This window comes from Lissotriton helveticus, chromosome 1_1 (assembly GCF_964261635.1).
Source record: "Lissotriton helveticus chromosome 1_1, aLisHel1.1, whole genome shotgun sequence".
NCBI lineage: Eukaryota > Metazoa > Chordata > Amphibia > Caudata > Salamandridae > Lissotriton > Lissotriton helveticus.
The window spans coordinates 1,579,166,956-1,579,190,778 of NC_136057.1; positions in this window are offsets into that span (position 1 = coordinate 1,579,166,956).

The following is a 23,823-nucleotide window of genomic DNA, read 5'->3' on the forward strand; positions in this document are numbered from 1 at the left end:
CTTACTCCACATACTCGAGGGCGTGGGTGGGAACATCTACAAGCGCCACCTATTGCTACTGGGCCTAATAGTGGCCAAGCGAGATCTAGCCAGAGCGTGGAAGGGTGTCCGGCCCCCCCCCCTGTGTGCATGGAAGGCTGGTCTGGATTTTTATATGGGACTGGAACAACCTGTGTTTGAGGCGAGAGGCTGCCCTCATAAGCACTTTAAGATCTGGAAGAGATGGGCGGAGTACAGGGGGCTGCTTCTTGATCCCCCGGTGGTACATGAGGAAGAGTTATAGACAGAGGTACCGGAGTGCCTCCTTACTGTGTCATGCCTTACGACCGATGATAATCTGTGTCTACTGCACGTGCATAGGGTTAGGGTGGGATAAGGGGAGGGTAGTGGGGGAGTTGGGCATTGGGAGTTGTTGGGGGGGACAGGGGTAGGGGAGGGGGATCCTTACTTTGATTTCTTCTCCTTTTCCTTGGTTTTGTTATGATGAGTGTACACTATGCTGCAATGTTTGGTGGCGCTCTCCTGATTGTGGAGAACCACGCCTTTTGCTCTGCTTAAACTCAATTGAATAATAAAATTACGTTGTGAAAAAAAACATGTATTAAATGTATTTAGAATGTTATTTAATGTGAATATGAATGGGACTATTTGTTTGTTAGGGACTATTTTGTAACCGCGTAATGTTATTTTGTGTTATATCGGCGTGCAAGAGCTCGCGGTTGGACGCTGTTTCGCGTGTGGAAGGGTAAGTTTCATTTTAAGTATATTATTTTAGTTAGATATATTTTTTGAGTGTTTGTGGAGTGTGTATGGGTTTTCTAGTGTTGTGTAGTTGTAGGATGTGTGTGTTTTAGGCGGTAGTTACGGTTTTTGTCTTGGGTCCGGTTTCTTGTTTTGGGCTTACTATGTTGAGGTAGGAGTAGGATTAGAAATGTTGATAAAATGATATGTGTAATGTTTAATAATGTTTGTAAATGTATGTTTGGGTATATTGTGTGTGGGTGAGTCTGTTTATTTTCTCTTTTTTAGGTGCTTCGCGTGGATCTCGTTTTTGGGAGAAGATTGCGTTTTTTTATAGTAAGAAGTGTGTAGATTATTATTTAATCATTTTTAAACACACTTTCCTAATTTTTCGTGTTTTCAAGGAGCGTTTCTTTTCTTTTTTACATTTTTCGGGTTTTTTATGGTTTATCGCTGCATCGGGTTTGGAGAATAATTGTCATGGATGTGTTTTTTTTTTTTCTATTTTGTTTCCTGGGAGCGTTTTTTTACTTTTTGATAACGTTATTCTGGTTTTTATGGGCTTTCGAGTGGATCGTTTTGGAGAAGATATTTTTTGCATCTGTTGCTATTTTTATGGGTTCCTTTGGATAGTTTGGATCGTTTACTCATATGGAAGGATTTCTTTCATTCCAAAGGTTTGTCTTCAGCAACAAAGTGAGTAATTTTTCTTTCTTTATTTTTTGGGTGGGTTTGTTTATGTAATTATGAAACTTTTTTAGGTTATATGTTAGAAATTGTAAGAAAACTATTCAGATATATTTCTATAAAATCATATAAAATATATTTGACAATTTTGTTAGAGTTTCTAGCATGTATTTTAGGCATATATTTTATGTGTATTATTTGTTATGTATAGGTATTTTTAGATGTGTTTAAAGAATTGTTTTTGCGATCATAGAAAGATATGGTAGGCCTCTGGTTGTTGGGTATAGGGTAATTTGTTCTTGTAAGGTGTTGTACATTTTTTTTGTTTGTTTACTTAGCTTAGGGCTAATTAGTGTAACAGATTGTTTCATTCGGAGTTGTTGGTAACTTTGCTCCTTTTGTAATGATTGGAGTCGTTTATGGAGTGTCGGGGTAGTTCTGCCTGTACTTGCTAGGAAAGCATTGTGACATCTTTCGACTGCGTTGTTACTTTTAGCCTGTTTATTTAGTGTACTTAGGTAGACGTTCCACCAGGGAATTTGGAATTTGGGTTGCCTTCTGTGTCCTGATCTGTGTAGTCTTCCTACCCACGAGTCTCCGTAGTAATCTAAGAGAGGGCCTAGTTTAGTTTCATTTTTTTTTATAGTAGGGGCTGTCTATTACTAGGTTGTAATGTTCTGCTACGTCTGTAACAAGAACGTAGGCTATTGCAATTATTTTTTTTACCTGGTAGGCAAAAGTGCTGTCATTGCAGTATTGGGAGCTTAGGTTAGTTTTTTGTATATGTTTCCATATATATTGGTTAAAATGGTAGTAGCAACCTTGGATTGCTGTGTGAGGGTATGTTTTTAGGATTGTGTTTATCATTGCTTTTTCAAAGTCAATGATAATTTTTGGGGGGAATTAATTATTTGTGTGTTCTTTTATTATATTTAGTAGCTCCATATACGTTGTTTGCTGTTTGTTGGGTAGGAGGGTATATATGAAAGGAATATTGCAGTTTTGATAGTGTCCATGGATGGTGTATAATTGGTAGAAAGGTTTTGGGCATACTGAAAATGTACCATCCATCATCCATGTTTCACATTGTTGTAATTTCAACATATTGTCTGCTGTAGCAAACATTATTATTCTTTTTCCTGGACATGCATTATCGTATAGGATGAAATGTTCGTTACTGTGAGTTATTTTTAGTTCAGGAGGAATTTGGACTTCCTGAAAGGTTTTTGGGGTAGGGGGAGTAGCTGTAGTTAATCTTTTTTGTCTAGCTATTGTCCTTTTTAGTGAATCGATGGAAGGTAGTTGGCTTGAAGAATGCTGCGGGAGTGTTTTTAAGTGTTCTTTAATGATAGTTGTAGTAGGGAGGTCTGTGCTATTACTAGCTTCTTTTAGTGAGTCTAGCATTTGTCTAATTTCTATTTCTGTCACGTTAGGAGGGTGGTTATGTTCAGTAGTATTGGTTACAGTTGTTTCCTGAGTTATAGCGTGACCATAACATTTGTTACTATAATATTTGCTGCATTTCCAAAACACTTTCAATTCATGTTGTTTTTCCTGAGTATATGTATAGCCCATATAACATAAAAACATTTTTCCCTTTTGTGAGGTAACACATTTTGCTCCTTCTGTCATTTTTCTTTCTTCTTTCTATAGTAAATAAATGGTACATGGGGATTTTTAGTATTGTTTCTAACTTATTTAATTGCAATTATCACATTTTCTCTGTAAATGTACCTGTTTCTTTGTTCTTTGGAGGGCTGTGCTGTCTGTTTGGATGGTTTGCTTCTCTTTATTTTGTTGATTGTTCTGTGGGGAAAAGAAAAAGTGATTTATTGTATTTGTTCAGTTTTGTATTATTGGATGGTTTCCCATAAGGACATTTTCTTGCTTGTTTTAGAGTTAAAGTTGTCACAGTTTTTTTAGTTTATATACTTACTTTTGTGTAATAGTTGATATAGTTGTTTTAGGTGGCCTTTTTTTCTGTAACTTTGATGTATCTGTAAGGAATGGAAAATGGTAAGAAAAGATATAAGTTATTGATGTTTAAATGTATATTTTTAGTTTTCAGTTCTAAGTTGAGTAGGTATTATAAAGTGGTGATACTTACGTTTCTTTGGTGTAGTCTTTTTTGGAATCTAGCAGGTTTTTCTTTTGCTGGAAATGTAGCAGAGTCTCCTCTCCTTCAAGTTTTGTGGCGCAAAGTGTTATTTAGTTTCTTGTTTGCTTTCTTTTTATAGTGCTCCTGTAATGTGTTGGTTGTTTTTATTGGTTGGCTTAATTGTTTGGTGTTTTGTATTGGATGTTTGCGAGTTTTTGAATTTTTTTGGCAGTATTGTTGTTTTAATGGAGGATTTCAAGTACGTTTATATTGTTTCGTGGAGCATTTTTATCTTAAATTTTATATAAAAAACGTATTTGTATTGTGAGTTTTATCATATTTTATGTATATATATGATGTGAATGTATTATGTTTTAGAAATCTCAAAATATTCAATTTATTTGATGTTTATGAAGAAAGTTAATATAGTATGTATTTTTTATATATTTATATTGTTTTATGTTTATAGTTATCATCATGTTTTCGTACATTTTTTTTATGAGGTTTACAGAAGTCGATATGATGTTTTTCTATATTTTAGTGGTCGATATTTTTGTATTCGATATTTAGTCTTAGGTGTTTTTATTTGTTTGGAGTCGATATTTGGTCTTTCGAAATTTTTATCTTTCGATAATGTTGTAGTCGATATTTTCTGTTGCGATATTGTGGAGTCGATATTTGTGTAGTTTATTGTTAAAGTATTGGGAGTCGATATTTTTGTAGTCGATAATTTTACTTCGATATTTTAGGTAATCGATATTCGCTCTGTCGATATTGTTTCAGTGATTCATAAATAACTATACATAAGACTCAGTGATTGTATGAGTGACGTATGGATAACTGTACACTTGTAATAGTGATTTTATAACATACTAAGTATGAGTTACTATCTATATCAATAAATAAAGTGGTGTTTGTGTAAGTGTGTAGTTTAGTAAATATAAGTATGATCAACTGTTTGCATAAGTGAGTAGAATGACTGCATAAGTAAATAGGATGTGTGCTGGTGTGTAATGTTGATGTAGGTGTATAAGTATATTTAATAGTGTTCTATTGATCTTTGTTAGCATGTATGAGTGAATCTATAGGTAAGTGTTTAGATGTGTGTGTAGATGTATGAATCACTGAGTGGGTTTTTAGAAACTTGTATTGGTGTGTCAATAGTTTCAAATATGGTACTCCATATTTTATAATGAGAGTTGAAAGGTTATATTAGTGTATGATAAGATGTATCAGATTGTCACGTGGATGATGTCAACAGTGATGTCATCAGTGATGTAATTTGAGATGTCATCAGTGATGTCACTGACCATGTCATGAATGATGTAATATGTGACATCATCAGCAGTGGATTGCGGGCACGCGAGTTATACTTAGTACAACTAACTATAACGGTGGAATATCAATAGTTGTGTACGAGTTAAATGTCCAACTAACTATAACACTCCTAAAACCTATGGTTTTTTTCAGTGATGTTGGAGAGAATAACAGGGGCATAATTTTTTATTTGCTTCCGCCCAAACAGTTCATGTTTTATCTAAACTAGATGGTGGCTCCAACGAATCTTACATGTTCCTGGGCATTGACTCAGTGGTATGTAACACAAATGTATTGCTTTTTGAGCTCAAAAAATCATAACACTAAACCTTTGATTGACTGAGGTTGTGTTAAGTAAAATTCTCTATCACTGTATTTTTTTGTTGTGATATAGGTTTTAACTTTTGGGATATCACCAAGATATCGTGCCTTCATTTCATTGGCTAATGTCAGAAGTCTCCAGAACCTTCGCAGGAGCAGTATGGATGCTGGTCCCAATTGCCCACCTCCCAGTGCCTCCGCTTAAGAAGCAGATTCACTAGCAAGGGGGAAAAGGGAAAGTGGATAGAGAAGAGAAAACCTTGACAACTGCTGGTACCCTCTCGGTCGTCTCAGGTTGGTATGGGACCACTGCGACCAATCTTTTGGAATACCTAATGCACAGAACAGGGAATAATAAGATCACAATCTTCTCTACACTTTAGACTCTATGAAATAACTGAAGCTGATCCTACCAGGAGTTCTCTAGGCAATGCTTCTCTTCTATTGATAGTTTTCCTACAGGGAGCGCTGTGCTGGAATAGAAAAGGAATTGAATGTAGACTTAATCTAATTATAACGTTCTACCTTTTACTAATATTATGTTTTATTGTCTATACCTGTATACTCTCCTGTAGGTGCTTTAATACTGGGGTTCTTCTGCTTCAGCAGTTCAATGCAAGCAATGTACTGTCCTGACTCCAGGGATCCTTATGTAGCGCGCAAAAAGGTACAAGGGAGGTAAGGAGGAAAAGGAAAAGCTAGGGCAAGCGCAATAAGGAATTAGTAAGGGAGAAATGGTACATTGCTCATGCTCAGGTGAATTTCTTACTGTCTTTGCTGGCAGTTCTGTTCTCGCTCACGACTCCGAGGTGAACTGAAGACTCTTCCTCAGCAACTCCACTCTCTTCACTGGAGCGTAGGAAGGCTGAATTGTTGTCTATCGGCTGAATGAAATTCGTCTCAGGAGACGCTGCACGAAGCACTGGGGGAATATTCTCAAGAGCTACTCTTAAAACTCTTACGCAGGCTCTACTCAGTTCAGAGTCGAATTTGAAGAATTCACTCTGACGGAACCCCAAAGACACTGGCTGTAAATGACTCTGACCTTGCTCTCTCCTCCAACTCCGCTTCCTCCTGTCATAAATTATTGACACGGAGAAACGGAAAACTGTGGCTGACTCAAAACGAAACGTTGTTGAAGTGCGCAGTTTGTAAAGCGCAAACGTTCCAGGTACACTAGCCTGCACTAACCCTACTGAGGAACAAAACGGCACTTGCGGCGGCCATCTTGGGAGGAGGTCGTGACCGGGGAATAAGGAAACCAAACTCCTATCCTATTGGGTTTGGACAAGGGACGTCTCCTGGCACATAATTTAGAAGCACTAATGACAGCTATCCTAAGGTTCCTGACAGCTAAATCTCAATAAGGAGGAAACACAGCCTTCCTTAGATTACAGGTATGGGAGCATAACATTTCTAACTTTGGTAAATGTGTGATAAAATGGAATATAGCTTAAATTAAATGATAATTTTGTCATACTCGGTTTTTATAAAATGTCTATTATGTGCCAGTGACAAAAAATGTGAGAATATTTAGGAAGCTGCTTAAATGTATAGATAGCACTGTGTCTTTTTCAATCAAATGTAAAATACCATGGTAGGGCTTTAATTGTATATAGTTATTATATTGGTCCGTCAGCAACACAAGAATGTATAAATAACAAACTCTGTCCATGATTTAGAAAACTGTCCCGAAGAAGGGTAACATCTGCTTACTCACCGAAATGCCGCGTCAACCTTTTTTCTAAAAATTTCATTTTGAAATGTTTTTATGTACTAAGGGCCTCATTAGGATGGCAGACGGACCTGCGTCCGTCCGCCACCCCCGTGGAAGAGGGACCGTCCGCATGGGCAGCGGCGGTCCCTCCATGCAAATTAGGATGTGAACTGTCCTGACTCCAGGGATCCTTATGTAGCAGGCAAAAAGGTACAAGGGAGGTATGGAGGAAAAGGAAAAGCTAGGGCAAGCGCAATAAGGAATTAGTAAGGGAGAAATGGTACATTGCTCATGCTCAGGTGAATTTCTTACTGTCTTTGCTGGCAGTTCTGTTCTCGCTCACGACTCCGAGGTGAACTGAAGACTCTTCCTCAGGAACTCCACTCTCTTCACTGGAGCGTAGGAAGGCTGAATTGTTGTCTATCCGGCTGAATGAAATTTGTCTCAGAAGACGCTGCACGAAGCACTGGGGGAATATTCTCAAGAGCTACTCTTAAAACTCTTACGCAGGCTCTACTCAGTTCAGAGTCGAATTTGAAGAATTCACTCTGACGGAACCCCAAAGACACTGGCTGTAAATGACTCTGACCTTGCTCTCTCCTCCAACTCCGCTTCCTCCTGTCATAAATTATTGACACGGAGAAACGGAAAACTGTGGCTGACTCAAAACGAAACATTGTTGAAGTGCGCAGTTTGTAAAGCGCGAACATTCCAGGTACACTAGCCTGCACTAACCCTACTGAGGAACAAGACGGCACATGCGCCGGCCATCTTGGGAGGAGGTCGTGACCGGGGAATAAGGAAACCAAACTCCTACCCTATTGGGTTAGGACAAGGGACGTCTCCTGGCACATAATTTAGAAGCACTAATGACAGCTATCCTAAGGTTCCTGACAGTACCCCCTATCAAAGACCGATTTATCGGTCCTCGTTTGAATGGTTTCTGTGCATGAAATCTTTGTATTAACTGTGGGGCATGAATGTTAGACACTGGTTCCCAAGACCTCTCCTCCGGACCATACCCCTTCCAGTCTATGAGATAAAAAAGTTTTCCTCGTTTTAACTTGAAATCAAGGATGTCCTTAACCTCATATTCAGTGTGTCCCTGGATGTCTAGTGGATCTGGAGGTTTACTCAATCTCATTTGGGATCTTGTTTTCTTCAATAAAGATACATGAAAAACTGGATGGATACCTATCTTAGCTGGTAACTTCAACTTAACCGTGACTGGCCCCAACACCTTCTCAATAGAATATGGACCCACAAACCTTGGTTGAAACTTCCTGTTCCCCTTCAAATGTAAATTCTTAGTGGATAACCACACTTGATCTCCCACCTGATACTTCGGAGCAGCCCGCCGATGTCGGTCTGCACACTCTTTATATGATCTCTTGGCTTTGAGTAAATTCTGCTCTGCAGATTTATGAAGGGATGCTAAATCCGTCATTAAATCTTGTACTGCAGGCACCTTCAAATCTTCTCGAGTAACCAAGTGGTTAGGGTGACGACCGATGTTCAAGTAAAACGGGGAGTAGCCAGTGGAGGTACTCCTTGCGTTATTACAAGCAAACTCCGCCATCCACAGCTTATCTGCCCACTCTCCACCCTGATCAATAAGGAACAGACGGAGATACTGTTCTAATTCCTGATTCATTCTTTCCGTCTGACCGTCAGACTCAGGATGATAGCTGGTAGACAGTCTACTCTCAATTCCTAACTCCTTAAGGTAAGCCTGCCAAAAATGGGAAATAAACTGAGGGCCTCGGTCGGATACATCTACCTTGGGCACTCCATGAATCCTCACTATGGTTTCTCCAAAAACTTGTGCTAATTCAGGGGCTGTGGGAGTACCAGACATAGAAATAAAATGGCTCATTTTAGTGAAGGTATCCACAATCACCAAAATGGTGTCAAAACCTTTACTCAAGGGTAGGTCCACAATTAAGTCCATCGAAATAGTGTGCCATGGATGGTTCGGTGTTTGGAAGGGGCTGTTAAAAATCCCTGAGGGGCTTGTCTGGTAGATTTACCCCTAGCACATAACTCACAGGATTGCACATATTGTTTGACATGAGAGGACAACCCAGGCCACCAGAAATAATGTTGCACCAGATCCAAAGTTTTAGAGATTCCTTTGTGTCCAGCCAGAGGGTGATCATGACAACTTTGTAAGGCCTGCTGCTGGAGCGTTGGTGTAGGAAGATATAACGCATCCTTAAAATAGGGTAATTGCTGATATAAACGTCTTTCTTCTCCTTGAAGAACCCACTGCTGGATTTCTTCTCTTGAGAGACTCTTCCGAACTTCCTCCTGAAAGTTATCTAGCGAGATAGCACATACAATCTTGTCTTCAGGGATGATTGGTTGTGGATCTACTGAGTGTTCAAAGTCTTCTGTATTCAGACGGGATAACGCATCTGCTTTGCCATTTTTGGTGCCAGGACGATACGTGATTACAAAATCAAAATCTGCGAAATAAAGAGACCAACGTAATTGTCGGGGAGTAAGGGTCTTGGCAGACTTGAGAAACTGGAGATTCTTGTGATCCGTGAATACCGTGACTGTGTGTTTAGCACCCAACAGATAATGTCTCCAATCTTCGAATGCATCTTTTACTGCTAAGAGTTCCTTTTCGGCGATAGAGTAATTCAACTCTGCCGCATTCAATTTCCGGGAGCGATAAGCCACCGGATGTAGTTGTCCAGTTTTGCGATGATGCTGCGAAAGAACCCCTCCAATGGCTTGATCGGAAGCATCCGCTTCCACAAAGAAGGGTTCCTCGGGATCTGCATGTAAAAGAATGGGGGCCGTCACAAATTGGCCTTTGAGGTCAAGAAAAGCTTGTTCTGCCTCCGTGGACCACTCGAACTTGACCCTTTTCTCAGCAAATGAGTAATTGGCGCAATTAACTGTGAAAACCCCTGGATAAAGCGTCTATAGAAGTTGGCGAATCCCAGAAACCTCTGAATTTCCTTTATGTATTGAGGAGACGGCCAGGTCTTCACTGCTAACACCTTTCCTGGATCCATTGTGATTCCATGAGGGGAAAGGACAAATCCCAAAAATTCAGCCTTGGTAGCATGGAAGATACACTTCTCCAATTTCACAAATAACCGATGGGTCTGTAATCTCTCCAACACCTCTCTGACATGTCTGGAATGATCTTGTACATCCTTGGAGTAAATCAAAATGTCATCCAAGTAGATAATTGCAATCTTGTCTATCAGATCCCCCATCACATCATTTATAAAGTGTTGAAACACTGCAGGCGCGTTACACAACCCGAAGGGCATTACACAATATTCGAAAAGTCTGAATTTGGTGCGGAAGGCAGTCTTCCATTCGTGCCCCTCTTTCATGCGGATAAGGTGGTAAGCGCCAGGCAGATCGAGTTTAGTGAACACTTGAGCTTCTTTGATTTGGTCCAATAACACCGAGATCAAAGGTAAAGGATAGCGGTTCTTTATGGTCACTTGATTCAATGCTCGATAGTCAATGCAGGTCCTTAAACTTCCTGCTTGCTTCTTAGGTATAAAAAAGAGCGGTGAGGATACTGGTGATTGCGATGGTCGGATGAACCCGTTAGCCAGATAACGGTGCAAATACTCTTTTAAATGAACATTCTCCGCCTCCGTCAAGGCATAAATTCGACTGCACGGAAGGCTAGCTCCAGGCTCCAAATCAATAGTACAGTAGTACACCCGATGAGGTGGTAACACTTCAGCCTCTTGTTCACTAAATACTGTCTCGAAGTCTTGATATTCTTTCGGAATCTCTCCTGAATGGATGACTCCAATGGATTGTCCTCCAAAGGACAATAGCGACGCTACTGAAGGTTCTGATGCGCTTCTTTCTGTATGATAGCAATGATCTCGACAATAGTCGAATTGCATACTCACTGTCCGATTCTCCCAGTCAATAGTGGGATTGTGCGTTGCTAGCCAAGTCAGTCCCAAAATTAACTGGAACTGTGGGGCATCAATCAAGTTAAATTGTAATACCTCCCGGTGGCCATCTCCTTGAACCAATTCCAATTCCTCCGTGTGGCTAGTGATGGGACCCGAAGACAAATTGGTGCCATCCACAGCACGTACTGGTTCCTTTTTCTCTTTTCGGATGGCTTGTATGCCCATTCTGCGAGCGTATTTAATGTCACAAAAATTGCCAGTAGCTCCAGAATCTAGCATAATGGCTACTCCAGTAACTTGATGTTCCCAAAACTTTATTGTCATGTGCAATATCACATGTGGGGTCATAGTCTGTAAGGTATTCAAGATTAAATGAGGTGTAGGAGCCGTTTTCTCATCCTTTACCACCAGAGCGACTCCGCCTACTGATGGCTCGAATCGTTTCCCTTCATCGGGGTCTTTGGACGTTTGGGGCATTCTTTCACAAAATGACCGGAGCCTCCACAATATACACACAATTTCTTTTGACGTCGCTGCTCCTTCTCTTCTTGACTTAAGGGACCTCTCACAGCTCCAATTTGCATGGGTTCGCTATCATTACTGACTCCAGTTCCTTTCTCACTTCTCATCCGATCAAATTGGGGAAAATTCATCCTCCAATCCTTCTTCTTTTCTCCTTTACGTTCTGAATTTCTAAAATCTAACTCCAACACAAGATCCACCAACGCCGTTAATTCCGTAGGACGATTCGGGACTTGTGCTAAAACATCTTTGATCTCATCTCTTAATCCCCGATAGAACAGGGCAGTTCTTTTCTCCTCTGGCCAATTAGTTTCCAAGATGAGCTTATTGAATTGGGTAAGATAAGTTATTAAATCCTTTGAACCTTGGCGCAATTCTAATAGCTCATTGTCGGTAGCCTGGGAAATTCTTCTCCTGTCAAAAATTCTAAGGAATTCACTCTTGAATGTGGCAAAATCACATAGTAAAGGATCATCTCTACTGACCAATGGCATAGCCCAATTAGCTGCATCCCCACTCAGATAAGATAGAATAAAGGCCACTCTAGACTGTGCATCTGGGAAAAGGGTGGGACGACACATAAAATGCAAAGAGCACTGTGTCAAAAAAATCTGCGCTTTCTGGGGGTCTCCCGAAAACCTTTCCGGAGCAGCCAAAGGGATTAACGGAGAGACTGAATGAATGACCTGTGCTACCGCCTTGGGGTCTGTGTGTGGTAGACTAGTACTGGGGTTTGAAGGGCTCTTGACAGGATTTCCCATAGTTAAATCGTCTACCTTCTGCGCTAACACTCTTGTCTCTTGACGAGAGGCCACTAACTCTTGTTTTAGATTTTTATTTTCATCCCTGACTGCAATTATTTCCCTTTGAATCCCTTCCAAAATGTTACCTAAGGCCTTTAAATCCATTCCTTCAGCCATACTACCCAGGCGAGGCAGTTAACGTGGGCACTTCAAACTGTCAGAAGTCTCCAGAACCTTCGCAGGAGCAGTATGGATGCTGGTCCCAATTGTCCACCTCCCAGTGCCTCCGCTTAAGAAGCAGATTCACTAGCAAGGGGGAAAAGGGGAAGTGGATAGAGAAGAGAAAACCTTGACAACTGCTGGTACCCTCTCGGTCGTCTCAGGTTGGTATGGGACCACTGCGACCAATCTTTTGGAATACCTAATGCACAGATCAGGGAATAATAAGACCACAATCTTCTCTACACTTTAGACTCTATGAAATAACTGAAGCTGATCCTACCAGGAGTTCTCTAGGCAATGCTTCTCTTCTATTGATAGTTTTCCTACAGGGAGCGTAGTGCTGGAATAGAAAAGGAATTGAATGTAGACTTAATCTAATTAAAACGTTCTACCTTTTACTAATATTATGTTTTATTGTTTATACCTGTATACTCTCCTGTAGGTGCTTTAATACTGGGGTTCTTCTGCTTCAGCAGTTCAATGCAAGCAATGTACTGTCCTGACTCCAGGGATCCTTATGTAGCGCGCAAAAAGGTACAAGGGAGGTAAGGAGGAAAAGAAAAAGCTAGGGCAAGCGCAATAAGGAATTAGTAAGGGAGAAATGGTACATTGCTCATGCTCAGGTGAATTTCTTACTGTCTTTGCTGGCAGTTCAGTTCTCGCTCACGACTCCGAGGTGAACTGAAGACTCTTCCTCAGGAACTCCACTCTCTTCACTGGAGCGTAGGAAGGCTGAATTGTTGTCTATCGGCTGAATGAAATTCGTCTCAGGAGACGCTGCACGAAGCACTGGGGGAATATTCTCAAGAGCTACTCTTAAAACTCTTACGCAGGCTCTACTCAGTTCAGAGTCGAATTTGAAGAATTCACTCTGACGGAACCCCAAAGACACTGGCTGTAAATGACTCTGACCTTGCTCTCTCCTCCAACTCCGCTTCCTCCTGTCATAAATGATTGACACGGAGAAACGGAAAACTGTGGCTGACTCAAAACGAAACGTTGTTGAAGTGCGCAGTTTGTAAAGCGCAAACGTTCCAGGTACACTAGCCTGCACTAACCCTACTGAGGAACAAAACGGCACTTGCGGCAGCCATCTTGGGAGGAGGTCGTGACCGGGGAATAAGGAAACCAAACTCCTACCCTATTGGGTTTGGACAAGGGACGTCTCCTGGCACGTAATTTAGAAGCACTAATTACAGCTATCCTAAGGTTCCTGACAGCTAAATCTCAATAAGGAGGAAACACAGCCTTCCTTAGATTACAGGTATGGCAGCATAACATTTCTAACTTTGGTAAATGTGTGAAAAAATGGAATATAGCTTAAATTAAATGATAATTTTGTCATACTCGGTTTTTATAAAATGTCTATTATGTGCCAGTGACAAAAAATGTGAGATTATTTAGGAAGCTGCTTAAATGTATAGATAGCACTGTGTCTTTTTCAATCAAATGTAAAATAACATGGTAGGGCTTTAATTGTATATAGTTATTATATTGGTCCATCAGCAACACAAGAATGTATAAATAACAAACTGTGTCCATGATTTAGAAAACTGTCCTGAAGAAGGGTAACATCTGCTTACTCACCGAAATGCCGCGTCAACCTTTTTTCTAAAAATTTCATTTTGAAATGTTTTTATGTACTAAGGGCCTCATTAGGATGGCGGACGGACCTGCGTCCGTCCGCCACCCCCGTGGAAGAGGGACCGTCCACATGGGCAGCGGCGGTCCCTCCATGCAAATTAGGATGTGACCGCCGCCCTGGCGGTCACATCCTGGATCTTTAACCTTGCGGCGGGTGCTGCTTGAAGCAGCACCCGCCGCAAGGTTAAAAAAGCATGTTTCACATTTACATGCACAAAGCGGCAGGCACCGTGCGGTGCCTGCCGCTTTGTGCATGCAAATGCAGGGGGGTACCATAGGTGCCCCCCATGTGCACCCCCAACCCCCCTTTACCCTGGGGGCCCGGAAGGGCCCCCCAGCAGCAAAGGTCCACATGCTTTTCCACGGCAGAAAAACGGCCGTGGAAAAGCATGTTTACTCATGCTTCCTAATTTGGCTGACAGTGTCTTGCAGACACCGCCACCAAATGGCCCGGCAAAACCCGCGGATCAGCGGCGGACGGACCTGCCGTCCGCCGCTGGTCCCACCACATTCCCACCGCCATCCTAATCTGGCGGTGGGTGTTTGATGTGGCCGCGGCGGTGAATCCGCATCCTCCGGGCCGGCAGTGGCTTCCGCCGGCCCGGAGGATGCGGATTCACCGCCATCCTAATGAGGCCCTAAATGTTTTTTAACCTTTGATTGTAATAAATGTATGGAACAACTTTTTAATACTTTTTTTGCTTTTGGATTTATTAAGTGCGTTGTGCTGACGTACCTTATAATATTTTTTGTTGTCAATGGGTTATTAGCAATGAGTTCTTTGATATAGCCTTGGTAAATCTGTGCCTCTCGGTTGGGACACTCTTTGAATTTTGTAAACTGAACTCACCCTGTCCCTATTTTAATATTAGGGTACCTCCCTCTTTTGTTACCTTTCCCCACTTTAAAGACAGACACACCCCGCAGCAGATGAATTCACCAAATTCTTTATTGAAAGAAACTGGCATTCTCCAGTCAGAATTCTTCACTTGCCTAACGCGTTTTGGAGCACAGCTCCTTGATCACAGACTGCCAAGGTGTACGCAGTGTATCTGAAAGGCACTCTCCTCTGCACATTTAATTATTTCAATTGACCTTTAGTGGGTCTGAACAGGTGAGTTAAAATGATGGTCATGCTGGGATATGTAGTCTCTTTCAGTCTTGCCCTGTCTCTAGTAGACTCTGCCCTACTGATGTCCCCTATCTATATGTATATATAAGCAAAGAAATGGTTGTCGCCATTTAAAAAAAACTAAAGGCCACTATCCCGTGCAAAAAACACAGTTTTTTAAATTTTGGCCCCGGGGGTTCCCTCTTGGTTCCCTTCACAGGGTCTATGGGAGTAGGATATCCCTACCCTGCTCCCTCATATAATTTCTTTTTTATTAGCTTCAGGGGATAGGGACTAAGTGCCTGAGTCCTGTAATGGCTGCCAGCAACATTTTTCTCATGTTGCTGGCAACCAATTTGAGTGCTTGCTCCCGTGTGAATCCGCGAATTGGCCCAAGGGGAAAGAAAGTCCCTGGGCCGATCAAAACACTATATTTTTGAGTTGGCCCACCCGCAAGACTCTCTTTGAAGACCCTTGGACCCAACCAACCAGATATACAAATATGTTTGTACCTTTACTAAAAACTACTTAATGGATTTACACCAAATCACAAAAAGCACAATATGCAAAGATTCTTGCCAAATTTGGTGGAATTCTTTTTAGCAGTTTTTGCGGTAGCACTACCTAAAGAAGTCTATAGAAAATGAATGCAAATTTTGCATTTTGAGACCCCTGGTTCCCCCTGAAACTTTCGATCCCCAAACTATTAAAAAAAGAGCAACTTTTTGTGAAGATTTGTTCAATGGTGCCAAAGTTATAAGCAAAACAAAGAAGGAATTCCCTATGTAAACACTGGCTTTTCTATCTATGTATCTATGTATGTATGTATCTATCTATCTATCTATATATCTATCTATCTATCTATCTATCTATTTTCACTCAAATAGCCAAAGGTTTAAGTGATGTTATAGTTAAGTGAAACTTTCAGTGACAACGTAACTTCTTAATCAAAAAAAAAAACTGAAATGTACAAGTTATAGTTATCTCAAACAATATAGTGGAGGAGGTCTGTTGCAGACCCCCAACCCTGTGGACCACCACCTCCCTGGGGCAAAATGAAGCAAAGTAGGGGGCTACAAGGATGGCCCTGGGAACCGCCACCCCCTTGGGCTGGCTCCTGAAATGGCCTGGGCTGCCCATCCCTTGCAGTTAGCCCCACAGCTGCCGCCAAGCCACAGGAAACTCTGCTCCACTTCTAATAAGCGAGAGCAGAAAAAAGCAGAAAAGGATACAGTCAAACAGCCACTCACATAATATATGTAAGAAGTAGTATCACTCAGTTGTAGTGCGCCTGGTATACTAATTTAACTTTTGTAGTAGGATAGTATATATGTTCAACATCCATAAACGTGTAAAAACACTTACACTCACTTGATGATGTCATCAGTGATGCATTTAGAGATGTCATCAGTGATGTCACTAACCATGTCATGAGCTATATAATATGTGAGATCAGAAGCAGTGCATTGGCGGGGCGTATGTTATAGTTAGCTCAAGTAACTATAACTGCAGAATTTCACTGGTTTAGTACGAGTGAAATCTGAGCCTATCTATAACATGGCTATAACCTGTTGTTTTTTCAGCAAATTTGTAATGATTTTTTTTAATTCTGTTACCTAGCTATTATGACCCTCTATCCTTTGTTTTTTTAAGTGGATTTCAAATGTTTTTCAAATTATATTTCTTAAGGGAAATGTCCCTCGAACCTTTTGTTTTTTAAGTGAATTTCTATGTTTTTTTTAACTAGTAGTCATGTTTGCAGAGTGGTGAAGAAAAGGGGCTGGCCTCCTACCAGCTCTCAGGAATGCTGCTGTGTCAGACTTACTGGAGGTAACAGGAGGGCTTCAAAGCCCCCAAGAACACTCAGCATTCAAGAGAACTTCATCCCCCAACCAGCAGTGTGCCAGGAGGCTCGTTTGCAGAGTGGTGGAGAAAAGGGGCGTAGACTCTAAGGCCTCTCAGCAATTCCACTGTGTGGGACTTACCGGAGGTAACAGGAGTGCTTGTTGGCTCCCAAGGACCCTTATGGAGCCAAGGGGACTTCATCCCCCAACCAGTTGTGCACCAGGAGGCGCGTTTGCAGAGTGGTGATGAAAGTTTTTTAAAATTATTTATTCAGGGAGGGGTCTGTGTGGCCCCCCTCCTATGGGCTGATTTCGACCAAAGGGACCCCATTCCCCAGGTTCCAGCTTCTATTTTATAAAAATAAATAAAACAATGGAGAGATGTTGTGTGTCCCCCTGCCTTCATTGTTTTGAGACCCAGGGAGCTGCTAAACATGCAGCTCCTTGGAAACTCAAAACAATTTGTCTGTTTCCCTGCTTATTTGAAAAATGCTCCGCTTCTTGCAAGTGAGAGCATATATGAGCTCTTGATTGCTGAAAGTGGAGCGTTTGCTGTGGCTTGGCGGGGAGCTCCCTGCAAGCCACAGCAAACTGCAATGTCCCGGGGTAGGGCAACCCGGGATATTGCAGGAGCTGGCCCTGGGGGGTGGTGGTCCCCATGGCCATGTAAGGCTCCAGGAGGGGGGCCTCGCATTCCCTCTTTAATGTTTACTTTAGCCCTGGGGAGGTGGTGGGCCCCTTTGCCGAGGGTCTGAGATGGCCCCCTTCATTATTTTGTCATATTTACCCTGGGGAGACAGCGGTCCCTGGGGAGAGCAAAGCTGAGGAAACCTTGACATCCACACATTTGACCCCAGAACCAGGAAGTGTTCACACCCAGCGCAAAACCCATCAAACTAAACATCCGTAAACAGTAAAGAAAGATTTGGCATAAGTTTCTGTGCAGCATTGTCAGCTTGAACTATGTGAGATATCCAGCTGGCTTAACGTCAGAGCTACTTTCAGAAACATTCCACGCTAATAGTGATAATTAGCAGGGTCTTAAGCAAGCAGGATAAGTTATCCACAATGAATATCAGTATCCCTAAATTAAACAGAAGCAAGACATAGATCTTTGATTTGCTCCCTGAACATCTGCTCAGTAAATTGGATGTGCTTTGTACAGTCTCATTATCGTTTGAAATAAAAAATACCCATTAAGATCAGATCTGGTCTTGAAACACCGTTGATTAAACCCATTCCCTGTAGTTTACCTCTTCTGCCACTGCTGTTTTTAAACTCTTCCAGAGACACTTGAATTAGCTCCACATTCTTCACCTACACCATTGGATGGCCGATTGTAGGCTGTGCCTGAGTGGCACTAATACCATAAAATGGAAAAGAGTGCCCTACCCGAAAGAAACTGGCCTTCTCGAACTGAAAGCTACACCCACATCACAGACAATCTGTGAATGAGTTGATTCAGAGCTCTCATTTGCACCACAGTTTGCAGGAGAGGAGTTGGCCTAACGGTTAGGGCGCTCAACCTCAAAGCTGGGGAACTTGGTTCGAGTCTCAGCAAGAACGCGCAACATCCTATGATTCTGGAAAATCAATTAATCTCCCAGTGTCTAACAAAGAAAGGAATGCCTCCTCATGTAACACAACTGGTGCTTGTGTGAAGCATTCCGATGCCAGATACCTTCGGGTCAAGTTTGAGCTATATAAAAACTCTGTAAAATAACAAATACTAACTTATAACTCCTCTACTACTTATGATAACTGCTTGCAACCAAGAAAAACCCTTTTGCTACTATCTCCGATTGACTGCAAAGGGATCTACTCAGACCAACAGAACAAATTGCATTTATTTTCTATCTTATTTCAGATATTCATTATTGTGTCAACCTAGCCGCAAGCAGCAACGAGAAGAGTCGTGGAGATATTTATTGTAGGTGTGACTCTCAGCCACGAGGTACTGGGCAAGGTACTTGTGGTGTGTGTGTCAAGTTGAAAATGGGTTACACAATATGGAATCGGGAAAGTACAAGAAAATGCACTGTACATTGAATATATTTACAACTTCAGGCACAGGGCGATGAAATGATTTGTTCAAAATCACACAATGTTGTTCGTAGTGATGTCTCCTCACAGCAGAAAATAGGGGACTGGTAGCAGCACTTCTAGATGAGAGACATCAGATCTGAATATCCCACAAAAAGGAGATGGCTGAGCAGCTCAGGAAAGAAAGGTGCAAAGAGAAAAGGAGAATCTAGGTGTGCTGTACATGGTGTGTGTGCATGGACATGATGGTGACTTCCCCCAGCAGTTAAGGTTGAAGAGAGGATGTTAGAGCTGGGAAATGTGCCAAGGAAGATTAACTGCTCTAAGTTCACCTACAGCCATCCTATGTGTGGTCATATGCTTACCCCTGTAATATAACTTTGGTATCTAATATTACAGTTCAGCCAAATGGCCCTGATTTAGAGTTTGGCTGACAAGGTACGACACTACTAGTCCACCAAAGCGAAGGTATGTCCACTCCATTTAGTCTGTCAGACCATCGTGTTTCTCACTGCAGTGTCCTCGCTGGCTCGAATGGCGGAAACCTTACACTAACAGCCCAACAGACTTGGGGCTGTAGATGCAAGTGGATCAGAGTCCGCCCTATTGATAGCAAGGACCAATAGGAAAAACCGGGTGGTCCCAAAAGGGAAAAAAGTCAAATGAACTTCACACCCTCGGAAGTTTGCTGAGTGGCCACCATATCTCAGGCACCAACTCAGCAAAAGTGTTTGCTGGGCTGCCGCACAAGACATGCTGGCTGCTCAACCTTCTTTGAACGCCTTTGGAGGAGCCACCAAGGTAGAAGCTCCTCTATAGACATTGAGATGTCCGCAAGGCTGGTGGAGATCTCAAAATATGGTGGGGGTAGTGTGTCTGGGCAGCAGATGTCATTTTTTTCTGCTTCCCTAGCAGATACCTCAGCCTACATTTGGGCCTTAGTGACTATAGCATAGATCCTGGTGATTCAAACGCAAACACTCAAAGTTATCTTGAACCTAAAGAAATGGAACCCTAACACTTGGCTCTTAAAGTGATGCCCTTGATCATGATGACTCAGAGAATAACATGCACTGTGTTGTGAAGGCATTCTGGAATACAATGGAAAACATCAACAGAGGCCAACAACTCACTGAACCCTAGACTTCAACCAAACGTTACAAAATCTGAGTATTAGAAATGCAAGAATCACAGAATGAATGAATGAATGACAGGATTAGTAAAGCGCAACAGCTACCCATGACTGTGCCAGGTGCTATAGAAAGTTTATAGAAACCCATAAACCTGCCATACTCAGAACATTGAAAAAAGTCAGATTTTAAGTGCTTTGCTGAACCGTATCTCATTGCTTATACGAAATGATCAGATGATGTGCCACACACAGCAGTGAAACACACGAGAACCCAGCCTGCAGGCCTTCAAGAGAACCTAAAAGACCAGCATCTCTAAGAAGACTTCCCCGCACGATCAGAAAACACCCGGACGATGGGCGTGGGTCCTCCCATTGCTAAATTTGTAAAAAATAAAATAAAAAAAATGTAACTGCTGGGATACAAAGTTGCTGGGCGTGCTGAATATCAAGGCTGCCTCATGTAGATTCCACATCATAACCCTAGGGTGTTGACAGGAAGTTACGACGTCGCTCTGGTGATGCTGCCTTCTGTGGATTTCTTTTGGGTGCAGTGTTTGTTTATTTTGGTGCCTGTGCAACTCTAGGAAGTGAGAAGAAATGCCATGCTAAGTGGTACTCTTGAAATAGAGTTTCTAATGTGTCGCACTATTAATTAGATGAAGCTGGTTGACAGCACAGTATGATGAACTAAGTGAGTATTGCTGCAAGGCTCACAGCGGCTCTAAAGAGTCCTCGACACAGCTATTCTTAAGGTAAGAGACCTGTTCAACATATTTTTCTTTCTGATCACGTGGGCTCTCAGAGTGAACGGATCTCAATGAGGACTGTCACAACTGTTTCACTCTCAAGAATGTTTCAAGAATGTGTATTTTTCTGTAATGTTGGTCCTGTTATATGCCATACATTATGTGCTGATATATATTAGTATTTATTTATGTCAATATTGGTTAAAAACACCAATATTGTTCATAGTATCCCATAATTGTTTTATTGAATAATATGAGTATATTGATTGGACCTGTTCTCCTAGCAGCTGGCAGCGACAGAGGTACTGCTGATTTCTATTCAGTTCTCGCTGACCTCCACCCTCAGGGACTCAGGGACTGACCTATGCGGCTACCTCTTTAAACTAACATCCCTGGCAGGGCTGACTGACGTGGGTGGCTCCCTGCCTAACATTTACCCAACATCCGCACCTTCGATACGTTAGGACACACCAAAGGTGCTGCGTTGGTGGCCTGGGACCCCCACTTTCTTTTGGCTGCATGCCTGGAGGGGCCAGTTGGACACCAGAGAGGCTGGGATTGACTTGGTGGACTGTTGCTGCTGCTACGGCACCCTGCTACCCTGGCGCTCCCCTCTTTTTGGACGCCTCCTTCTCCTCCTCCCCAGTGGGGTTTGTGGGAGCACTCCTTGCTGTAGGTGCCAATACCGCTTACTGCTCTCCCTGAAGACATTATGGTAAAAGATAAAAAGGTGCCTGGCTGTCATCAACTTAAAATGGACAAATTTACAGAGGAACTAGGCGGCTTGGCTATCCTTGCAGAGTCGATTTTATCAATGGGGGAATAAAGCCTCTGAATTGTTATGTTAGCTGTGCAAGTGTAGGGAGACCCCCTGTCATGTCATTGCAATCTACTGCGCAGTAGGGCCGCTGTTGGTCGGCAACAGGACACTTCAAATGACTCTTCACTCTGTGCTAGGTGCAAGCCCTCAGGCCCTCGGGCATTGGCTGATTTAGTCTAAGACGTACCTGTTCCCACCCATGCGCAAATAGTCTTGTTGGTGAAGGACATTACCATGGAGGAACTGACAGAGGTCCTATCATAGTTCTAGGGTGGGGAACCTCGGTACAAATGGATACCCTTGGAGTTTTTTGGTTCACAGCCTTCCATTTTGTTCCTGCCATCAAGGCTATGGTTGATGAGGATTTTGAGTGCAGATATTTACCATGTGATTTGTGACTCACCGACATAGTACTGATCACTAAACCTGGAGCCCCTTTAGACAGGTGCGAATCATACCCCTTTATCTCCATTATTGACGTAGACGCAAAATGGATTGTGAAGGTTCTGCCATCCTGTCTGTTAACAGTGATTTACTTGCTGATCCATAATGACCAATGTGTTTTAATGTTAGGCGCTCCACATGACCTAACACTCGGAGACTTCACAACGTGATAGCTCTGGCTGCCAGGCTTCAGGGTCACTTGGGACAACCTGTCTGTGACCCTCCAGAAGGTCAACTTTGGGAATGTTTTCATACGCTATGTCTGTCTCCTTACACTGACCTAAGATTCAGGGTCCAACTCGGCATGCAACTCCCTGAGGAACTCCCAATGAGCGGAAGACACAACAGGGCTGCTCTCTCTTGCCGGTGTTATTTGCACTAGTCGTAGAGCTGCTTGCAGAATTGCTATGCATTGCCGCCTTGGTGCAGGGGTTCGAGTGGGCAGGAGGATTTCAGACTGGGTATCACTTTACACTGATGACCTCTCAGTATTTCTCCTGGACCTATGGGACTCAGGAGCATGTGACTGTTGGATACTTCAAATTTCTGAGGGATTTTTGTGCCTTGCCATTAGCATGGCTAAATTGGTGGTTTATCTGATCAGTAGTGGCCGGACAACACTGGCTGATGGTGACCCAGGATCGATTTAAATATCTTGTGGTTTTTGTGATGGATGATGAGGATAGGCGCGCCCGTGGAACAGAACATTCTTCACCAAATTCCTAGGCTGTAGACTGATCTTCCGTTTTGGTTTCCCTACTGTTTGGGGCAGACCTGCTATTTTTACAATGGTTTTGCTGCAATAATTTGTATATCAGTTGCAACATTTCACATGCCTTTTTACTTGCATTATGTCAATTTTTCAGGCTTTTCTCTGGGCGGCAGGACACCAAGAAAAGCCATAAGTAAGTGTTACAAATTGACACATTACAGGAGCATTGGAGCAGCCAACATACAATCATATTAAAGAGCAGAACACCTTTCTATGGTTGATCATTGGTTGCATTACCCACAATCATACTCAGCCTTCACTACAGAGCGGGGGCCATGGGCAATGCCGGCTTTTGCATTATCTATATGGAACTCGACCCCTGCTGTCCCTTCGCCAGGTGACGCGGTGAGTATTGGAACTCTGGTTTGCAACCTAAGGGATCTGGGTTGACTCAGGCGACTCACCAGGGAGACACCACTCTGGAATAGACCGGCCTTCAGAGATGTTGCAACCCTGCAGGGATTTCTGGGATGTGATTGGCATCTCTACATGGGGGGATGTCCTGGAGGGACAATTTCAGGATTCATTAACCATGCACAGGAGTCCGTTTTTTTTGCTCTCTCCAACCTTGGCATGCCCTTCACCCATACATTATGAACCTGACTCAGTCCCTAATTATAACCTGCTGGAACCCCGCCTACTAGACCACAAACAAACCTCCTTGATATATTGGACCTTTGTGAATATCTCAACCGATACTTGTGATAACCTATGGGCAGCTTGGGAGGGAGACCTTGGTGACATTTCAGATGATGACTAGCAAGATTCCGCAATGACTCCAGAGAAATTGCCATCGCAGCACAATTATGAATGATCCAATTATGGGTATTGCACAGAATATACATTTCTCGCTCCAAGTTTAGAGCTTCGGCAGGATTCCCTCCTCCGAATGCCTCAGATGCGTTCCCATGGAGTTTGATTTTTTTATCACATCATATGCTCCTGCATGGCAGTCCAGCACTTCTGGAACGGTAGGTCGAGTACAATGAGG